The following is an 18576-nucleotide window of genomic DNA, read 5'->3' as shown; positions in this document are numbered from 1 at the left end:
GCCGCGCGGGCCCTGGGACCGCCAGCCGGAGCTACTACTGTGCGCGCCGGGCTTCCTAACAGGATGGTGGCCTCCCGGTGGTCAGACTCCTCCCACCATTCTGAGGGTGAGTCCCAGGACACCCAACCAGAAGCTGTGACCTCCCACCTCAGAATAAAAGTCAAAGCCCTAACAAGGCCCTACCTTGCCCTATGAGCTGTAGGGGTGATAATTCGGGATGGGTGGAAGGGGACCAAGGCGGGAGCAGGAATGTCGCTGTTAGAAAAGGCCCTGAAAACCAGATGAAACATACAGGTCCGTTTGCAAAAGCTGTGCGATCCTAAGGATGGTTCTCTGCTAGGACTGTCCTGAGACCCGCAGGACTTCCAGCCTCTCTGCTCCGGACCTGTTCGAGCCATTTGGGCCCCCATGCATGGAGACCACCACCACACTCACACGATTTCAAAACACCCCCGCAAGGGGGCGGTGCAGTGTGATCGGAAAGAGAGGGAGAAACAATCTTTTAATGCTGGCGGTAGGGATTTAGTGCCTCGGTGATGCACATTCATCACAAGAGTTACTCGCCAGGCAGCGGCCCCCGCCGGCCCCATGGTGTAATGGTTAGCACTCTGGACTTTGAATCCAGCGATCCGAGTTCAAATCTCGGTGGGACCTTCGCGAATCTTCTTTGCAAATTTTTTTCATTTTTCTCCCTGCTATCTCCTCTCTTAAAACTAACACTGTCCCCTGTAATGCAGCCAATAGGGCAGCCAGAACGAGCACGAGTATTAGGAAGTCTGAGCCCACGTGGGGCAGCGAGACCAGGGGCAGAGAGGCGCAGGGAGAAGCGGCGGCCAGTCCAGTTAGCGGTGCGGGGATGCCGGGCGGCCCGGGGGGCCGGGGGGGCGCTCCCCCGTCGGCCCTGCCTGCCTCCCAGACGGGAATCTGCGCGCACGACCGAGGACTTGGGCTTTCGAAGGAGGGCCACGTTGCTACTGTAAGGCCGGAACGGGACGGGAACCTGCGCCGAGGAGCGGCCTCGGGGGCGCTCTCCACGCCTGTCCCCCCGACGCTCAGGGGACGGCCTCACTCCGGCCCTCAGGCCCAGCGCAGCTGCAAATTCTGGGTTCTGTCTTCGTCCTTCAGGGATGCCGCCGCGCTCGAGGGGGCTCACCGCGGAGCAATCGCCACCTTTCGGCTTTCGAGGCGCGGCCTCCCCCGTTTCGATGGCTGCTACCTTCACGTGCGCACAGCTCCACTCCAGCCTCGTTTTCGCCTCCTGCCCCTCACAGACCCCCGCCCGCATTAGCTTCTAGTCACCAGCCGGGCTGAACTTGTTTCCAGCTTCCCATTTCCCCCTCTCCTGTCAGCTTTTATGTGCTATGTGGCTTTGCCCTCCTCTCTGCGCTCGGGCTATGAGGTCCAATTCTCTACCCACTCCTCAAATACTAACCTAGACCTTTCAGCCTTCTCCCTGAGGCGATCCTTGGCTCCCTATACCTGGGCTTAAGTGCCTCCTCTGTGTTTCCTCGGGACCCCAAACCCTGTTCTCGTACCTGTCCCAACCGCTCGCTTAACAGGCCCTCCCTCCTGCTCAAGACAGCACGTTCTCCTGCTGGAGGGGTCGGTCCTGGCGCCTGTTCACCTTTCAGTTCTCCGTCCCACAGCCCCTAGCTCGGGGCGGGAGTTCATAAAGACTTGCCCAGTGCAGAGCCTTTCGCCTGCTCTGGTTTGATCATCCCAGAACCCAGAAGAGCTCTTGTCCATGCTTGGTTCCAAAACGTTCTGCTCTGCTTCCCCAGATTTCTTCTGACTCCTTTTCCTTCGAGGACCCCAAGTCTACACCTGCGCTAAGAACAGGCTTTGCCCAAGACTGGAGCACAAGTCTCCCTGGAGATGAATTTCAACCACAACTTTTTTTTTTTAAGATTTATTTATGTATTTATTTAAGAAAGAGAGTGAGCAAGCTGGGGCGGGGGGGGGGCAGAGTGGAGGAGCAGGGGGGGAAGCTGACTCCCTGGTGAGCCCAGAGCCCAGACCAGGGGCTCAGTCCCCTGATAGGGAGATCACGACCTGATCCAAAACCAAGAGTCGGAGGCCCCAACCATGACTTGTCTTAATGAGGCCACTCAGTAGCTAAAGGCAGGAGGGGTGGGGGGATTGGACCACTGTATTTTGCTTGTTTTTCGGTGATAATTCACCTCAGGGAAGAAAGGTTCCTCTTGCTGCATAACTGCCCATTCATCCTGAGGTCTGCATGCGCCTAGTTTTGATTACCTATTGGTTGTAAGGAGCCCAGTGCCTGTCAGGGGCCTAGCCTCTGGAAAGCACGAATAGCACGTTTGTGATTAAATTGAAGATTTGTGAGTGCTGCCCAGGAAGCAAGGTTTTGGGCTGAAGGTGCCCCTGTTTCCTTTCTGAGGGCTCAGGAAGGAGACACTGCCTTCTGAACCGTGCACTTAGTGGGCTCCTACTCATGCCCCACCTTGGCTCCCACCCCGCATCAGCTGAGGGAGGGAAGGAGGCCCGCAGGGGGCGGCCCAGGAGCAGCACAGATATCCTGTCTGCTAAACGGAGATCCAGGGCTGCTCAAGTCAGGGGCGCCTTCTGGACCCCGCAGGGCCAAGGCCATTGGGACTGTTTTTCCCTTTAGCATTGGAAGATGCGATCAAACTAGTGTATTCATCTCTGACTAGTTTTGTCAAGGAATGAGAAATCTGCGGATTTCACAGAGCAGGCTTAGAAGTATTTCCTTTGTGAGGACCTTTTCCTCATCTCTGCCAGGTTTTGACAGTTTGGACTCACCTGTGGAGGATTTTTACCCTCTCTCCCGAGGATCTCCTACCACCTCTGTGCAAACAACAAACCGACCTTGACCATCCTCCACCTGTTCTAGCTTGAGGAAAATTCCCAGCCCAGCTTTCCAGAAAAGGCCCAGTGGTCCAGTAAGAGCCACCCTGCAAAACTCCCTTTGCAAGGGAATCCCCGAGAAGCCCGGTACTTACAGGGAGAGCTGCGTGTTGTGGAGTGGAGCGGCCCCTGTTTGGGGCGTTGGGGGCTGTTCCGCTGCGCTTTACCGCCCATGTCCACCAGAGGGCGCGCCGGCCCGGAAGCGCGGCTCCGCGACGCCCTGAGACCCCGGGAGGCAGGCCCCCCCCCCGCGCAGCCGAGGCAGTGGCCGCGGCCCTCGCCCCTACGCCGAGTGCAGTCGCGCCCCGAGCAGGCGGGAGGCCCCCAGGTAGCTCCCTCAGGCGCGCGGTCAGAACGGCGTCCCGCTTTCTGCAAGACGCGCCCCCCCCCCCACGCGCGCGCCTTCTCCACGGCCGCGTGGGCTCGACGGAGGGCGCCCACCCCAGTGCGGGCAACGGGCGCGGCAGGTGGCGCAGAGCCTTCGCGTGAGGTCGGGGGGCCTCCCCTGCGCCCGCCTTCCGTCGGGGAGGAGGACGCGAGGGCGCGGGGCTGGTGCGGGAGCGCTCCTGAGGGGCCCCCACCGCGACCCGAGGTGCCCCAGGGCCGCGGAGACCCTCCTCCCGCCTCGTCCCCACTCCCCCCCACAGGGGCCCCCGCGACCCTCCTCCCTCCTGGTCCCCAGCCCCCCCCAAGTACCCCCGCGACCCTCCTCCCGCCTCGTCCCCAGCCCCCCCCAAGTACCCCCGCGACCCTCCTCCCTCCTGGTCCCCAGCCCCCCCCAAGTACCCCCGCGACCCTCCTCCCGCCTCGTCCCCAGCCCCCCCCAAGTCCCCCCGCGACCCTCCTCCCTCCTGGTCCCCAGCCCCCCCCAAGTCCCCCCGCGACCCTCCTCCCTCCTGGTCCCCAGTCCCCCCCAAGTCCCCCCGCGACCCTCCTCCCTCCTGGTCCCCAGTCCCCCCCAAGTCCCCCCGCGACCCTCCTCCCTCCTGGTCCCCAGCCCCCCCCAAGTCCCCCCGCGACCCTCCTGCCTCCTGGTCCCCAGCCCCCCCAAGTCCCCCCGCGACCCTCCTCCCTCCTGGTCCCCAGCCCCCCCCAAGTCCCCCCGCGACCCTCCTCCCTCCTGGTCCCCAGCCCCCCCCCAAGTCCCCCCGCGACCCTCCTCCCTCCTGGTCCCCAGCCCCCCCCAAGTCCCCCCGCGACCCTCCTCCCTCCTGGTCCCCAGCCCCCCCCAAGTCCCCCCGCGACCCTCCTCCCGCCTCGTCCCCAGCCCCCCCAAGTCCCCCCGCGACCCTCCTCCCTCCTGGTCCCCAGCCCCCCCCAAGTCCCCCCGCGACCCTCCTGCCGCCCCGCGGTCCGAGCACCTGTACTTGCGTGAACAGCTCTCGGGCAGGGCGTCCGCGGGCTCCGGCTACCTTCTCAGGACCGTTGTTGGCGGAAGGAAGAGATTCTGAGAGAGCAGCGTGAGGACCTCAGGGCTGTGCCTCAGGTGTCTCCCCAGTAAAGAGCGACAATGGTCCCAGCTCAGGGCGGCCGTGAGCCTGCGGTGAGATAACGCCACGAAACACGTGTCTCGGAGCCTGCACCTCGGGGAGGGCTCGGCCTCCGCCACGGCCTCGCCCGCTTTCCCGCGAAGGAACAGGGGCGCGGGCGCCCAGCTCCCCAACCGCGTGGGAGCAATTCGGGGCTGGAGGGGAGGGTTCCTGACGTCCGGAAGCCGATGTCTTCTGTTAAAGACTCTGGGGCAGAGGGTGTGCAACAGGTAGCGGTCCCCATCATCCCAGAGGAAGAGCAGCGCGTGCTCACATGTACCTTTTAGGCAGAAAGGCCAGGGGACTTGGGAGAGGAAAAACTGTCATCTAAACATCAGAAAGAGCCCGTGATAAGTTGGCCCCATGGTGTAATGGTCAGCACTCTGGACTCTGAATCCAGCGATCCGAGTTCAAATCTCGGTGGGACCTCTTTCTGTGCCTTTTAGTTCAATTCCTAGCTCCTGTCTGTAAACTACTAATCATTTTACTATCTTTACCAAATCCTTTCCATTCCAGCCCCTAGAAATTGTCATCTGCAGACCCATGACCTAAAGGGGGGCGGGGGGGGGGGCGGAAATCCCGTCCCTTTCACTAAGTTCCAATACAATTTTCTTGTTCATATACTGTATACTTATGAAAAATTTTATATTTACTTTTTACTGATTGCATGCTATTGAATTTAAAGACAACTCAAACCAGAAGAAAAACACTTAAAACAGACAAACACTTGAAATACCTAAAAATCATTTCTCAATTTTTATGTTTTTCTGCTTTAGACTAGTATGATAAGGTAATCACAGCCTTTAAGCATAAAAATGCAATATTTTGGGACATAATTCTGGGACAGTTATAGTATAGAAATACTTTTAAAAGAAAAAAGAATTCATGAACGTTTTTCAACTGTTAAATAAAAGCATGCCATATTTTCTAAACTGAGGTATAGTTAACATATAACATTAGTTTCAGGTGTACAACATAGTGATTTGATATTTATATATATTGTGAAATGATCACCATAAATCTAGTTAACGTCCATTACCATACATGGTTACATTTCCTTTTTTACTTGTGATGAGAACTTTTCAGATCTCCTCTCTTAGCAAGTTTCATATATGCAATTCAGTATTATTTATGACAGTCACCATGATGTACATTACCTCCCCAGGACTTACTTCTCTTGTAACAGGAAGTTTGTACCTTTTGACCCTGGTCTTCCATTTTGCCACCTTCTGCCTCCACAGCCACCGATTGGTTCTCTGTATCTATGAGCTCTTTTGTTTGTTTTTGTGTTAGATTCCACATACAAATGAGGTCATATGGTATTTGTCTCTCTGTCCTTATTTCACCAAGTATATTTTTAGAGAATGCTAGTGCATATCAAATTGTTAGAGCTTTTAGTTTCCAATGCACAAAATCCAATCATTGATTGGACTCTTTCTTCATGTCCAAATTTTACCATATGCTAGCACTTACATTCTTTGGAGTGATTTAAATTTATGAGGAAACCTTTCAGAAGACCACTGGAAAGCAATGTGTGAGAACACAAAATACTGTGGCAATTCATAAAGACTCCAAGGAATTAAAATTGCTTAAAGACACTGTTCTTGGTTAAAACAATGAAGGGATGGGCCAAAGCAGCCCCCTCCATCATCTCCGTCAGACTGGCTCATTTCTAATTTTCAGGCAGATTTTTCACATGCTTTCAAAAGGTAAAAGTTTGCAAAAAAGTATACTCAGCGAAATAGTCTTCCCATAGTCCTTTATACTCAATTCCCCCCACAACTATTACTACCCTCTAAGATAACCAGTTTCACGGGTTATCTATGAATAATACTAAATGTGTAGGTTTTCCTAACTTCCCGTCTTAAAAACTGGTAACATAGTGTAATGTTCATCTGCGCTGGTTTGCCCACCCCACCCCGCACTTAGTAATATCTCCTGGAAATCAGTCTATGTCTTTTGTAGCTGCATAGGTCTTCTCCTTTGAGTCCGTATGTCACTGTTTATTCAACCGATCTACTATACCTGGACATTTAAAGTTAATTAAAATGTTCTTAGGGGGTAAACAAGCAAAATAAATTGAAGATGGTTGGTCTTGCCAAACAGGAACATCTTCACCACTAAACTGAGGGAACATACCAGGTCTACCGCATACACCGTCTTATTAATATTTTTGCTTTTGTTATCTTGCTCTGTGAATTCCCATTGTTTAGAAGACTTTATATTTTCCTGCCACACTCTAGGCACGCATTAAAAGTATTTCGATTAGTAATTTTCTCTCAATTTCTTCGGCAAATATATCAGAAAGACTATTTTTCTTCCTTGTTTGTCCATGGAATTTGATGCACAAAATGTTTCATTTTAATGTATTCCACTGTTTTCTACCATTTCACATTTAACTTCTTGTTTTTCTCATGACATTCCCAGCAATCCAGTTTCTGTGGATATGGACAAGGAGAGGCTATAAAAGACATCTTCCCAGTTAGTGTACATAAATTGCTTTAGAGAAAAATTTGCAGCGCATTACCATCAACTTGAAATGAAGGTAATGAAATCATGCATAGAAATAGACAAAAGAGGGAAAGAAACAGAAAACTCCCACCCAAGTAAAAAAGACAATATAGATTTACGGTAACCAACGGTCTCAGGCAAAAGTAATGTTTTTCCTTCAATTGTAAGAAAATATGCAAGGAAATACAAAGTGCTATGCCACCTCGAGGTAGATTCTATTCACTGGAAGGTGGGTTAACCTGTTGGAAGCAAACACTGGGTTTGTCACCTTCCCTTTTTCTCTTCTAGAGATATGATTTGCCTCCATTTGAAATGAGCAAGAAGGGAGCTATACACTCAATTGGGGAAAAGGGTGGAAAATACCACACATATGTAGAAATCAGATGCAATGTCAGAGACGAATTTTAGTTAATGAGCATGCACTTAACTTTCTGAGGCCATCTCCCTCCAGACACGTAATCAAAAGCAGTTAGCAGAGGATGGTTTCGATCCATCGACCTCTGGGTTATGGGCCCAGCACGCTTCCGCTGCGCCACTCTGCTCTGCGAACAGCGGGCCTGCTCTTGTTATTTACCATGGGAACGACCAGGCCCTTCACCAGCTTGTTTCACACCTTCCTTACTTCTTTCTCCCCCGCGCCTGGCTCCAGCCTCGGCCTCCGCAGGACCGCCTCCTCCAGGAAGCCGGCCGCGCCTCGGTGAGCCTCTCTGGGCCCAGGCCCGCACCCCCTGAGGGCTAGGAGGAGCGCAGGAGCCCGGTTTCCCGGCCCCCGGAGAGGCTGGGAGGAGTCGTCTGCGCGGTGCGAAGGCCGGTGCCCTCCAGCCCCCCGGCACCCCGTGCCCTCCAGCACCCGGACCCGCGGGGCCCTCCAGCACCCGGACCCCCGCACCCTCCAGCCCCCCGGCACCCCATGCCCTCCAGCCCCCGGCACCCCGGGGCCCTCCAGCCCCCCGCACCCCGGGGCCCTCCAGCACCCGGACCCCCGTGCCCTCCAGCCCCCCGCACCCTCCAGCCCCCCGGCACCCCATGCCCTCCAGCCCCCGGCACCCCGGGGCCCTCCAGCCCCCCGCACCCCGGGCCATCCAGTCCCCGGAACCCGCGGTCCCCGTGCAGCCTTGCTCCGCTGGGTCACCAGCTTCTGCACCTGCCTTTCTAGGGGTCCCTCCGCCTTCACGGAGGACCTGTGGACCCAGCCCCAGGGTACATAGGGTGTCCGTTACTCTGGAAGGGGAGGGAAGTTCATTTTCTCTCTACTCTTGGAAGCCCTTGGCTGGGAACTCTGTAACAAGAGAGCAGAGAAAGAAAAAGAGAAGTTTATTAACATGTATGCCTCCTGCGCGCCTGGGAGAGACCCAGGGGGAGAGGAGCCAGTCCCAGAGGTGGGCTGAACTGGGCACCGGCGTCCGCTAAGGACAAAGAGAGAAACTCGTGTGCGGGAGGCCAGTCACGGGGAGGTGACCCGGACAAGCCCAGTGCGCAGGAGGAGGTGTGTTAAATAGATTTAAGGTTGTGCCTTCTCCATCAGAAGGGTCTAGAGCTGTCCTGGGGATTAACTTTCGTCTTGCGGGGGGCGGGGGGGGGGGGGGGGGGAGGGAGGATGGGCCCCTTTGTAAACTTCTGTCCTGCTTTGAGGCCCGTGGGGGGAGGGCAGAGAGCTTTTCTTGCTGCTTCTCCGGTGCCTTCAGGTCAAAATAATCCTCACGCCAAAGTGGCAGATTCGGGGGTGGTCTCATCCTACCACCCCTGGCTCCAGCCATTCTTTCTTAGTTTTTTCCTTCGTGAAGAAACACGCAGGCAGCCTGAGGCAGAGAGTCGAGGTTAGGAAGACACTGCAGAACAGGAGAAAGCTGAGGAATTCGAGTGCACAAGATGGACCCCCAGCAACACAGAACCAGGTCCCCCCCAGACGTGACCCAGGACCACGAGATTTGGGGGCCCGGCACTTACCATCTAGGGATGAGACTCAGCAGCTTATGTTGTTACCCATCCCCTGCTGCCTGAGGCCCACAGGGTCCCTGTGACCTGGAGGCCTCGGGAGACCCAGGAGACTGCCCACCAGGTACCTGGGCACAGTCTCCTTCCTGTATTCCTTCTGGGGTGTTCTTCCGTAGCTTCTGCAGACTCCGGCTGCCTTCTCTGTGAAGTACTTCTTTTCTCGCAAGGCCCATCTATGACAATGTATTCCTTCTACTCTTGTTCGTCTGACAAAGGCTCCTTCTTCGGCACACTGAAGGATAGTTTCACTGTAACAGAATTCCACACTGGTAGTAGTTTTCCTCAATGCTTTAAACATTTGACTCCACTCTTCGTGCTTGCATGGTTTCTGAGGAGAAGTCCGCCATCATTCTTATCCTGGCTCCTCTCCAGGCAAGGCCTCCTGCCTCCGTCATCAAATCCCACATAAAAGCCCTCAGCTTTAGCCCTGTCTCTGAATCTTCCTTCCTCAGGAAGGCCCCCCGCCCCGTAAAACTCACATAAATGTGTGTGCATTCCTCCTGTGCATCAGTCTCTGTCAGTCTAATTTCCAGACCCAGCCAGGGACCCTCAGAGGGGAAAGAAAACTGTTCTCTCCCCTGAAAGCCCTTGGTACATTAATCATAGTTGTTTTAAATTCCTGGTCTGATGACTCCAAAAATTTCCACTAAGAATCTAATTCTTAGGCTTTCTCTGTCTCTAAAAATTGTGTTTTTGTCTTTCATCATGACTTGTCATTTTTTTGAAAGCCAAACACGAGTGCTGCTGAAAGGAACTGGGGTCAACAGGCTTGCAGTGTGGGGTTTGACGTTTACCTGGCTAGAAGTGATGCTGTATTCACGGCTTGCTGAGGTCCCTCTACCGCCCTTATCATTTCCTCCCCTGTTGGGTCTGGCTTTCCCTAGAGACTTCTTAAATAAGGTCCGCGATTCACAGTTCTTTCTGGAGTCATTCAAGGTGTGAGGGGACAGACCGGAAGCCCTGTGTGCTGTGGGCTCAGTCTGTCAGTGAGAGAAAATAAAATAATATAAAATGCTCAGCTAAAACCACAAAAGACAAAAAAAGAGTAGAAGACAAAAATAAGAATGAAAAACGAAGGCATCAAATAGAAAATTTGGGAAATATTATGGGAAATATTAATCCAACTCTATCAGGAATCAGTTTAAATGTCAATGGTCTAAATGCACCAATTAAAAGACAGAGACTGTCAGAGTGGACCAAGAAACAAGACTATATTTTGTCTACAAGAAACCCACTTTAAATATAAGGACATTTATAGACTAAAGGTTAATGAATGGAGAAAGGTATACCATGCTAACATTAGTAAAGAGAAAGAAGGAGTAATGATATTAATTTCAGACAGAGCCAACTTCAGACCAAGGAAGATTATCAGGGATAGAAAGGAGCATTATAGAATGATAAGGGGTTCGATTCTCCCTTGACGAAATCAGCATCTCCAGACAGCTTATCCAACAACAGCAGAACACACATTCTTAAACTCAAATGGAACATTCATCAAGATAGACCACATTCTGAGCCACAAGACACACCTTAACACATTTAAAAGAATTGAGATCATACATGTCTGATCTCAGACCACAATGAAATCAAAGTAGCAATCAATAACAGAGAGCAGGAAAATCCCCAAATACCTGGAGACTAAACTGCACACTTCTAAATAACACATCGGACAAAGAAAAATTCTCAGGAGAAATTTAAAAATTTTTTTAATTAAATGACAATGAAAATACAAATTATCAAAATTTCTTTGATACGTTGAAAGAAATGCTTATAGGGAAATGTATAGCATTGAATCCATATATTTGAAATGAAAGATCTGAAATGAATCATCTAAGCTTCCATTCAAGGAAAGGAGAAAAAGAAGTCCTAATTATCCAAAGTAAGCAGAAAAAAAAATAAAGAAAAATTAGAGCAGAAATTAGAAACAGGAAATCATTGAAACCAAAAGCTGGTTCTTTGAATCAATAAAATCAATCAGCCTCTCACCAGGCTAACTAAGAAAAAAAGAGAGAAGACACAAATTAATGATATCAGAATTGAAAGAGGGGACAACACTACAGATCCCATGCATACTAAAAGGATAATAAAGGACTATTATGAACAACCTTTATGCCCACAGTGTGGATAACCTAGATGAAATGGACCAATTGAAATTGTGAAGACAAGATTTGCCAAAACTCACACAAGAAGAAAGAAATAATCTGAACAGGCCTACATGTATTTAAAAAATTGAATCAGTAATTAATAACATTCCAAAACAGAAATTTCAGGCCCAGATAAGTTCATGGTGAATTTTGCCAAACATTTAAGGAAGAAATTATACCAATTCTCTATTATCTCTTTCAAAAGACAGAAGCAGAGGGAATACTTCAAAGCTTACTCAATGAGGTCAGGTTACCCTAATACAAATATCAAACAAAGACATTACAGGAACAGACGCCTCCAGACAGGTATCTCTTATGAACACAGATACTAAAATCCTCAGCAAAATAGTAGCAAATTTAACCCAATGACGTACAAAAAGAATATCCCAGGACCAAGTGGGATTTATTCCAGGTGTGCAAGGCTGGTTCAACATTCAAAATCACTTGATGGAATCCATCACACCAACAGGCTAAGCGAGAAAAAGCACATGATCAGATCAAAAGATGTAGAAAAAGCATTCAACAAAATCCAACTTCCTTTCAGGATAAGAACTCTCAGCAAATGTCTGTACCTTGTGCTCTGTGAACCTGAAACAGCTCTTTAAAAAAAAAAAAAAAAAAACCTCTGTTAAAAAATAATAAATAACCTATATTAGGAAAGAAAATGGTTTCTGTTTGCGGAATTTGATGAAAGGAAGTGAAGTTTTGAATTTCAAGGTAGGCAGGGAATAGACTGAGAGCCGTGCCTGGGGGCTGTGCGGAGAGGGGCAGGAACAGCTATCAGGGGCCTGAACTAGGGACCCATAAAGAAGGGGGGGCGTTTCGCGGAGTCTGAAGGGAAACCCAGCAGAGTTCGGCAATCATTTCCAGGCTGGGTGAGCCGGTGGGAAGGAATCCCGAGAGATGCCGGAGTAAGATGCCAGCTTGGTCAGCGCCAGGATGTTTGAGATTATTCCGGCGCTGGTCATGGTTTTAGCAGAAGGCTCCTAGAACTTAAATACTTAATATCTATCTGGGAGTCGGATACCTCTTGACCTCGGCGTGGTGCTGGTTTTGGGTCGGCTTGAAAATGCGGCTGCAGACAACGACTCCGAAACAGACCCGAGTGGGGAGAAGACCCCAGGGTTTTAGGAACCAGCGCGGCTGAACGCAGGAAGCCGAGGAGCGCGCTTACCAGAGCGCCCGTGCGCGCTCAGGGGTTTCCGTGGTGTAGCGGTTATCACGTGCGCCTCACACGCGCAAGGTCCCCGGTTCGAAACCGGGCGGAGACACGCGTGCCCCGTGGCGGGTTAGCTTTTCTTTCTCTCTCGCGTTTAGATCACGTTTCGCGGACACCTCTCACCCTTTCTGACCCAGCCTCCCATTCAAACCTATCAAGGGCATCCATGCGCGCAGCCTTGCTACGTGGAATAAAGCCCAAGTTACACAGTCACGGGGACGCGCCGGGACAAGGTGTCTGTGCGCCCTGTCGCCAAGGCCAGGTGACATTTACTGGGACCTGGAAGGAGGAGTCGCTTGAGACAAGAACATGAGCCAGAAAAAAATTCAGTTGGAGAGAAGACTCTTCCACCAGGTTTGTTTTCACAGGGTTGGTTTGTATGGTGTAACATTCCCGCGTCAGTACCTTCGAGCTCTCCCCTAAAACTACTTGATATCGTGGACCATCACTTGGGATTCCATTCCACTTTTAGGTGTCCTTTGAAATCCAGTCTGCGGAAAAAAATGGCACTCCCAGAGCGGGCTGGCTTCGCCCTCGCAACCTGTGCATGCGCACCAGACCAGCCCCTTGATGTAATGTTCCGCGATGGCCCGTTGGAAAATCTCAGGAACTTTTTTTAAAAAGCCCTGCGTTCTCATTTTGCACTGGGACCATAAGTAATGTAAGAAGTTCTCCCAAAAGCTCACAAAAGGAGCAATCATCCAAGTTCAGCGTTCCTTACAGGGAGGAGCAAGAAGTTGAGAACAAGCCCACCCTCTGCTCGACAGAAATGCGCACATTCCTGAGGGTGAGGGGATGCCTCTGTAGACTATAGTAATACTTTACGACACGCCCTAGAATATCAAAAGAAAAAGATCCACTAACGCATTAAAACTTTATTGTAGGGTCTGACGCATTTTTTTCAGCCTTTTCTTTTCATCTGAGTCCTTCAGGTCCCGTCCCGTTTAGCTTTCTTGTTTTCCCTTGTGTTTTGTTTCCATATGTTTCATCACTAATCATTCTTACTCTTTCAAGATTCCATCATTTTGCTCTACTTTTCAAAATATTCAGTGATGTCCTAGAATGCAGAATCATGGGAGAAGAAGGGATCATATTACAGCACTCAATTTATACAATATGCACATTTTATCTCTTTTTTCTTGTCTTTTTGAATTATATTCAAAGCAAAATGTGAAGGGAGACTGCACGTTTCTTAGGAAATGTGGAGAGTAGCCACAAAAGTTTAAAACTAGGAAACCATCGCTCAAGTCTAGGTCATAGCATAGGCTTTGCTAATTCATGGTGAATAATTCTCTAGCTCTTCTACAAAGTGCCTCAGATAGGCAGACTGGTGTCTCAGGCTCCACTCTGCAATAAACCGAAGTTTTCGTTAAAACCACAAAGGGAAAGGCCCCGCTGGGATTCGAACCCAGGATCTCCTGTTTACTAGACAGGCGCTTTAACCAACTAAGCCACGGAGCCCCACGGCCTACCCTCTCTTCTCACATATTGTTTTAAAAAAATTTCACACATTAATCTGTGTTCTTATTTCAGCAATTTCTTTAGCATCTAGCAAGAAGGTGAACCTGGACGCCAGTCCGAACCAAAGAAGAATGCTCCCTCTGTGGAACGAGAACCGGGTTGAGAAGCCCATCTTGCTTGGTGCTGAGACCCATCACTTCCCTTAGGACCAGCAGTGAGCCTGCCCTTCCAACTCTGGGTGAGTGATAGTAGAAACGAGGCCCTGATTTTATCCATATGTCCCCCTAACTTCTGACCTCCAATGATGCTGTCTCTCCCACATGCCAAAACATACTCCCTCCCTCCCAGTGGGATTCCTTTGTCACATCAACGTGAAATCCAGGATGGCATCATCTAGATCGGGGGAAGGCTCAGACGGAGTTCCTCGGTGGGGATGCTCAAGCAGGCCTCTTCGTGACCGGAGCAGCTATGGCCTGAAGGGACAAGTCACGTGTCTTCCCTCAGACAGGCCGAGGAAGCAGCGGCTAAGCTGCTGTACACCCTCCCAGGCAGAGAGAACACAACCGGGGACACATCGTCCACAGCAATTCCAGAAGCCAGTGGGCACATGATGCCACTTGGGTGGGACTCAGTCGTGCTGTCTGGGAACTGTCCTCCTGGACTCTGGGCTCCCCCCCCATCATCCATCCTGCTCACACGACATTTCTCTTACTAAGTCTCCTTCCCATCGCAGTCTGGGAGGCTCGGGTCCTCTTTTCATTTCGTGCTGTCCCTCCTTCCCTTTTCACTCCAGCCGTCAGTGTTCACTGCCGTTCTCTTGACACCCCTGTGATGTCACGAACCTTGTTGGAGCGTCTTCCTTTAGGTCTGGAGCCTGCAAACTCTGACGCACAGGCCATATCTGGCCAGCTCCCTGTTTTTGTAGTTTTATTGGAACATAGCCACGCTTACTCTTTTCCTATTATCTGTGGCCACTTCCCTGCTTCAATAGCAGATGTGAGTCGTTTCAACAGACCCTGTTTGGGCCACAAAGCCTAAAATATTTACTGTTTGGCCCACTGAAGAAAAAGTTTTCCCACCTCTGTATTAAATATAAACTGCATTTGCAAACCTGATGAAAATAAGCCCTTGTTTACCTTGGCTTCCTGTAAAGGTGCTGGCAGGCCCACCCCTCAGATTTGCGGGTTCGAGGCTGGGGTACGCAGGGCAGGCCCCGAAGATCCTTAGAGGTTTGGTTTTCTGCTGAGCGATCACCGAACTCACTTGGGACTGCCAACAAAAGATTTCACAATGTGTGCCTGAAAGGCATTTCTTAATCTTAGCACCGGCTTTCACCTGGAGCCGCTGGGAAAAAGAAACGGCTTCTTCTTTCCAACCCTGTAAACTCTCGCTCATTTGTATAACAGTTCTTCCCTTAGCTTAAATCTCCCATCTCCCGTTTCACTATGAACAGCAAGAAAGGCTAAGCAAGCCAGCGCCATTGACCGGAAGTCTCTGGCTACATTGGCGGCTGGGAGGTTTGCTGTCCACATTCCAAAACAGTGCAGGAAGCGCAACTCTTCAGGGCAGCTGCTGGGAGCTATTTCCAGCACTTTGTAAGCAGCTTGCTTTTTTCCAGGGGCTCTTTCCCCAGCCTCGTGGAGTTTTAACCCCACTTGATCATGAACCAGTATTCCACTGAAGGTGCAAGGAAGCCCCTCGGCCAACACTGGGGCTCCCTCTCTCTGTCTCTCTCGGCAGCTTTCTCCTCTCTCGTACGCTGTTCCAAATAAGCTAACTGCATTGGCCTCCTGGAAATGCTATCTTTGTGCCCCCGGTTCAGACCCGCTGCTTGGCTCAGATTCCCCCCACCCCCACCCCGCCGCCCCTGGGTGTGCAGAGGCCTAGAAAGTGCCTCTAGGCAACAAGCTAAAACCTCTGTAAGGCTCATCACTTCTTTCGGTCAGGGACCAAGGTCCTGCACTGACAGCAAGTGTCAGGACATATTCCGCTAGTCCCATATTTGTGTCTAGCATCCTCGTGTACAGGGGAGGGCAGTGCCTCCCCCCGCGAATGCTTCACAGGTGGAAACAGAAGGCGCCACTGTTGGCAAAGCTCCTTTGCCACAGTGTTAGAATTTTAAGTTCCATCCGTGTTGCTCCATGGTCACGTTCTCTGTTACTACAGAATGAACGCGCATACTATTCTAAAGTATGCATTTACACTGCCTAATAATGAAAAGCAAAGTTTCTTCCAATTTCACAAGACGCACCCATTGCTGACACTAACTTCCTTCCATGTGCCTGTGTCACGGGTAGGATTTGAGGGGTGGGAAGAGGCGAGGAAGATTCAGAAGCAGGAGCAGAGTAGCTCCATGCTAGAACGGGGACAGCCTCCACCAGAGTAACAAGTTCTCCAGGAGGACATCCTCAATTTCAGCTCCCACCAGCAGGATTCGAGGGTTCTTTAATTCCTAGTCCTACGATAATGGGTTTTACTCCACTTTTTACTTTTGCCAATCGAATGGCGACAGAGTACCATCTCTTTTTACTTTTTATTTCTGTGGTGATTAATGATTTGAGAAATTTTTGCATAATATTTGTTAGTTTTCATGTATCTCTCTCCTAAATTGCTTGTCCTATACTTTGTCCATTTCCTTTTGATCTTGCTGCTTTTCATGGCTTCTTGCTATTATATCATCTAATTATCCATCTCGCCCCTGCTATTTGGGGACAATTTAAATATACTCTCCCATGATCACATTTATCTATTGATGTTTCTATTATGGCCCTTATTTTACATATTCTTCATCTTAATGGAAGCAAATACTAGAATTGTATTTCTTTGTTATTTGTGCTTTTGAAGTTTTTAAAAGTTCTCTGCTCACTGGCACATGAGGATATTCTCCTTCATATACTTCTGGTAGCTTTATTCTTTACTTTCACACTTAAGAATCAAACTTAATAGCTGGTTCTACCGTGTAGCCCGTGCGAAGAACAACAGTAATGGGGTATTTTGGAAACCTTTGTATCTGTCCATACCTGATGGACTCTCTCTCTGATCTGTTTCTTCTGGAACCCTGCAGTCATGCACAACCCCATCCCCAGCCCAGTTCTCACCCCAGCACTGAGAGATCTGGGCTTCCTTCAGGGCGGTGCACGACTCTCGTAGGCAATGTCTCCTTTCTAGGAGTTGACCCTTAATCTGGCCAGAGACAGAACCCAGAGCGGGACAACCACCACACTTATGGGGACCATTCCTTGTACCTCAACCACCACACTTATGGGGGCCATTCCTTGTACCTCAACCACCACACTTATGGGGGCCATTCCTTGTACCTGAATTTATCAGGCAAGGAGAAAGATCTGGATGGGGATCGAGTCAGTCTGAACATTCAAAATGAGGGTTAGGCTTCTTCATCAACTGAGGTTCTGGGAAGAGTCATCTTCGGACCCTCTGCTTGTCTTGTACCCCTGCCATAACCCCGTCATCCTGCGGTACCTTCCCTCGGCTGCCTGAGGCGCCCTGCGCGCCCTGGCACACTCGGGGTGCTCGGTATTGTTCTATAAATTAATTAATTATATTCCAGCCTGTGCTACAGGATTTCATTTCAGCTCCGTGTCCTCCAGAGACCCCAAATGTCCCATCTGGGAGCTTCTTTCATGGATTCTTAAATTCCCCACGACCACTCTTAGCGCCCGTGATTGAGTGCATTCAGCCCACGGTTGACGTCAGTTAGCGGAGTGTGCCTGGTGGATTCTTGGGGTCCACCCTATATCGGAGTTCTGGGGGGGGGGCTATTGTCTTTGCAGCCCACACTGGGCTCAGTGCGCTCCTTTGTGGATACTGGGTGTCGGGGAAAGTGTCCTGTCATTAAAATCAAAGTCACGAATTCGAAACGTGTCCCCTAGGGATTTCCACCCCACCCCACCCCCACCAGGGCTTGCTCATTTTCACCTCCCGTCCCTCGGGGCGCAGCCCTGCAGCCTCCAGCCCGGGGGCTCTGCAGGGGGGTGGACGAGAGCAGGAAAACCCTGGTGTCTTCTGGCAGAATCGGGGCGGCGTGTGCCGCGGCCAGAGGAAGCAGGTGCGCCCAGGCGGGGCTTTCTCCTACTCTCTGTCCCTCCCCAGCGTTTTCCTTTCCGTATCAAAGAAAAAGAGCGATTTCTCTGAAACACAGGCGATGATCTAGCGAGGGGAGCTCGGGGGAAAGTGGGCGCTTTCCGAAAGCACAAGAAGTGTGCTGTGTTTTCTCTATCACAGGCCTCCTCGTGCAGTTCCACAGAAACAGAAATAATTCAGTATTTTCTTCACGCGCAGCGCGAATACATTGGATCCAATAAAAAACGAATTGCCGAGGGCAAGAGCCCAGCCACCGGGATGGCCGAGTGGTTAAGGCGTTGGACTTAAGATCCAATGGGCGTGTGCCCGCGTGGGTTCGAACCCCACTCCCGGTAAAGCAGGTTTTGGCCTCTGCAGCCCTTCTCGGGAGCAGGCGAGCCCTTGGCAACCTCCGGGTCTGCTTTTTCCATCCCTCCGCGAAAACAGTGAAAAGTATTATTAGAAAATGTTACCCTGCTCTGCCTTCGAGCAGGAGGAGGACTAAACAGTAGTACCTCCGTGAGCTACTTTCTGCCCCGCCCCCATCAAATTGCCAACCAGGAAAACTCACCATGTCCGCAGTGTTCCTAATGAGATTTTAACACTCCAGGCCCTTCAGTTGCAAGGCGGATGGAAACTTGGAGGCTTTGCCCTTGAAGCCACAGGAAGGAAGCCCTCGTTCTCTGTGGCCCCTGCGAAGCGAGAACCACCTGCCAGGAGATTCTTACTGTTTCTAACGGTGGTCGTC

The 18576-nt window shown here is 50.9% G+C and overlaps 6 non-coding genes across 6 annotated transcripts; 4 read left to right on the top strand and 2 right to left on the bottom strand.

The window, feature by feature from the left end:
* Window positions 1–582: 582 nt before the first annotated feature.
* On the top strand, window positions 583–654 carry TRNAQ-UUG. Its single transcript has one exon. It is a non-coding gene; the product is annotated as a tRNA-Gln (tRNA).
* A 4121-nt stretch (window positions 655–4775) lies between these two features.
* Window positions 4776–4847, top strand: TRNAQ-CUG. The gene has a single exon. It is a non-coding gene; the product is annotated as a tRNA-Gln (tRNA).
* Window positions 4848–7399: 2552 nt separating this feature from the next.
* TRNAM-CAU lies at window positions 7400–7471 on the bottom strand. The gene has a single exon. It is a non-coding gene; the product is annotated as a tRNA-Met (tRNA).
* A 4795-nt stretch (window positions 7472–12266) lies between these two features.
* Window positions 12267–12339, top strand: TRNAV-CAC. Its single transcript has one exon. It is a non-coding gene; the product is annotated as a tRNA-Val (tRNA).
* Window positions 12340–13674: 1335 nt separating this feature from the next.
* TRNAT-AGU lies at window positions 13675–13748 on the bottom strand. The gene has a single exon. It is a non-coding gene; the product is annotated as a tRNA-Thr (tRNA).
* A 4353-nt stretch (window positions 13749–18101) lies between these two features.
* On the top strand, window positions 18102–18184 carry TRNAL-UAA. The gene has a single exon. It is a non-coding gene; the product is annotated as a tRNA-Leu (tRNA).
* The last annotated feature ends 392 nt before the right edge of the window (window positions 18185–18576 follow it).

The sequence above is a fragment of the Zalophus californianus genome, chromosome 7, assembly GCF_009762305.2.
Source record: "Zalophus californianus isolate mZalCal1 chromosome 7, mZalCal1.pri.v2, whole genome shotgun sequence".
NCBI classification, from domain to species: domain Eukaryota; kingdom Metazoa; phylum Chordata; class Mammalia; order Carnivora; family Otariidae; genus Zalophus; species Zalophus californianus.
Note: the sequence above shows the minus strand (reverse complement) of the source record. Positions and strands in the feature narration are given on the sequence as shown.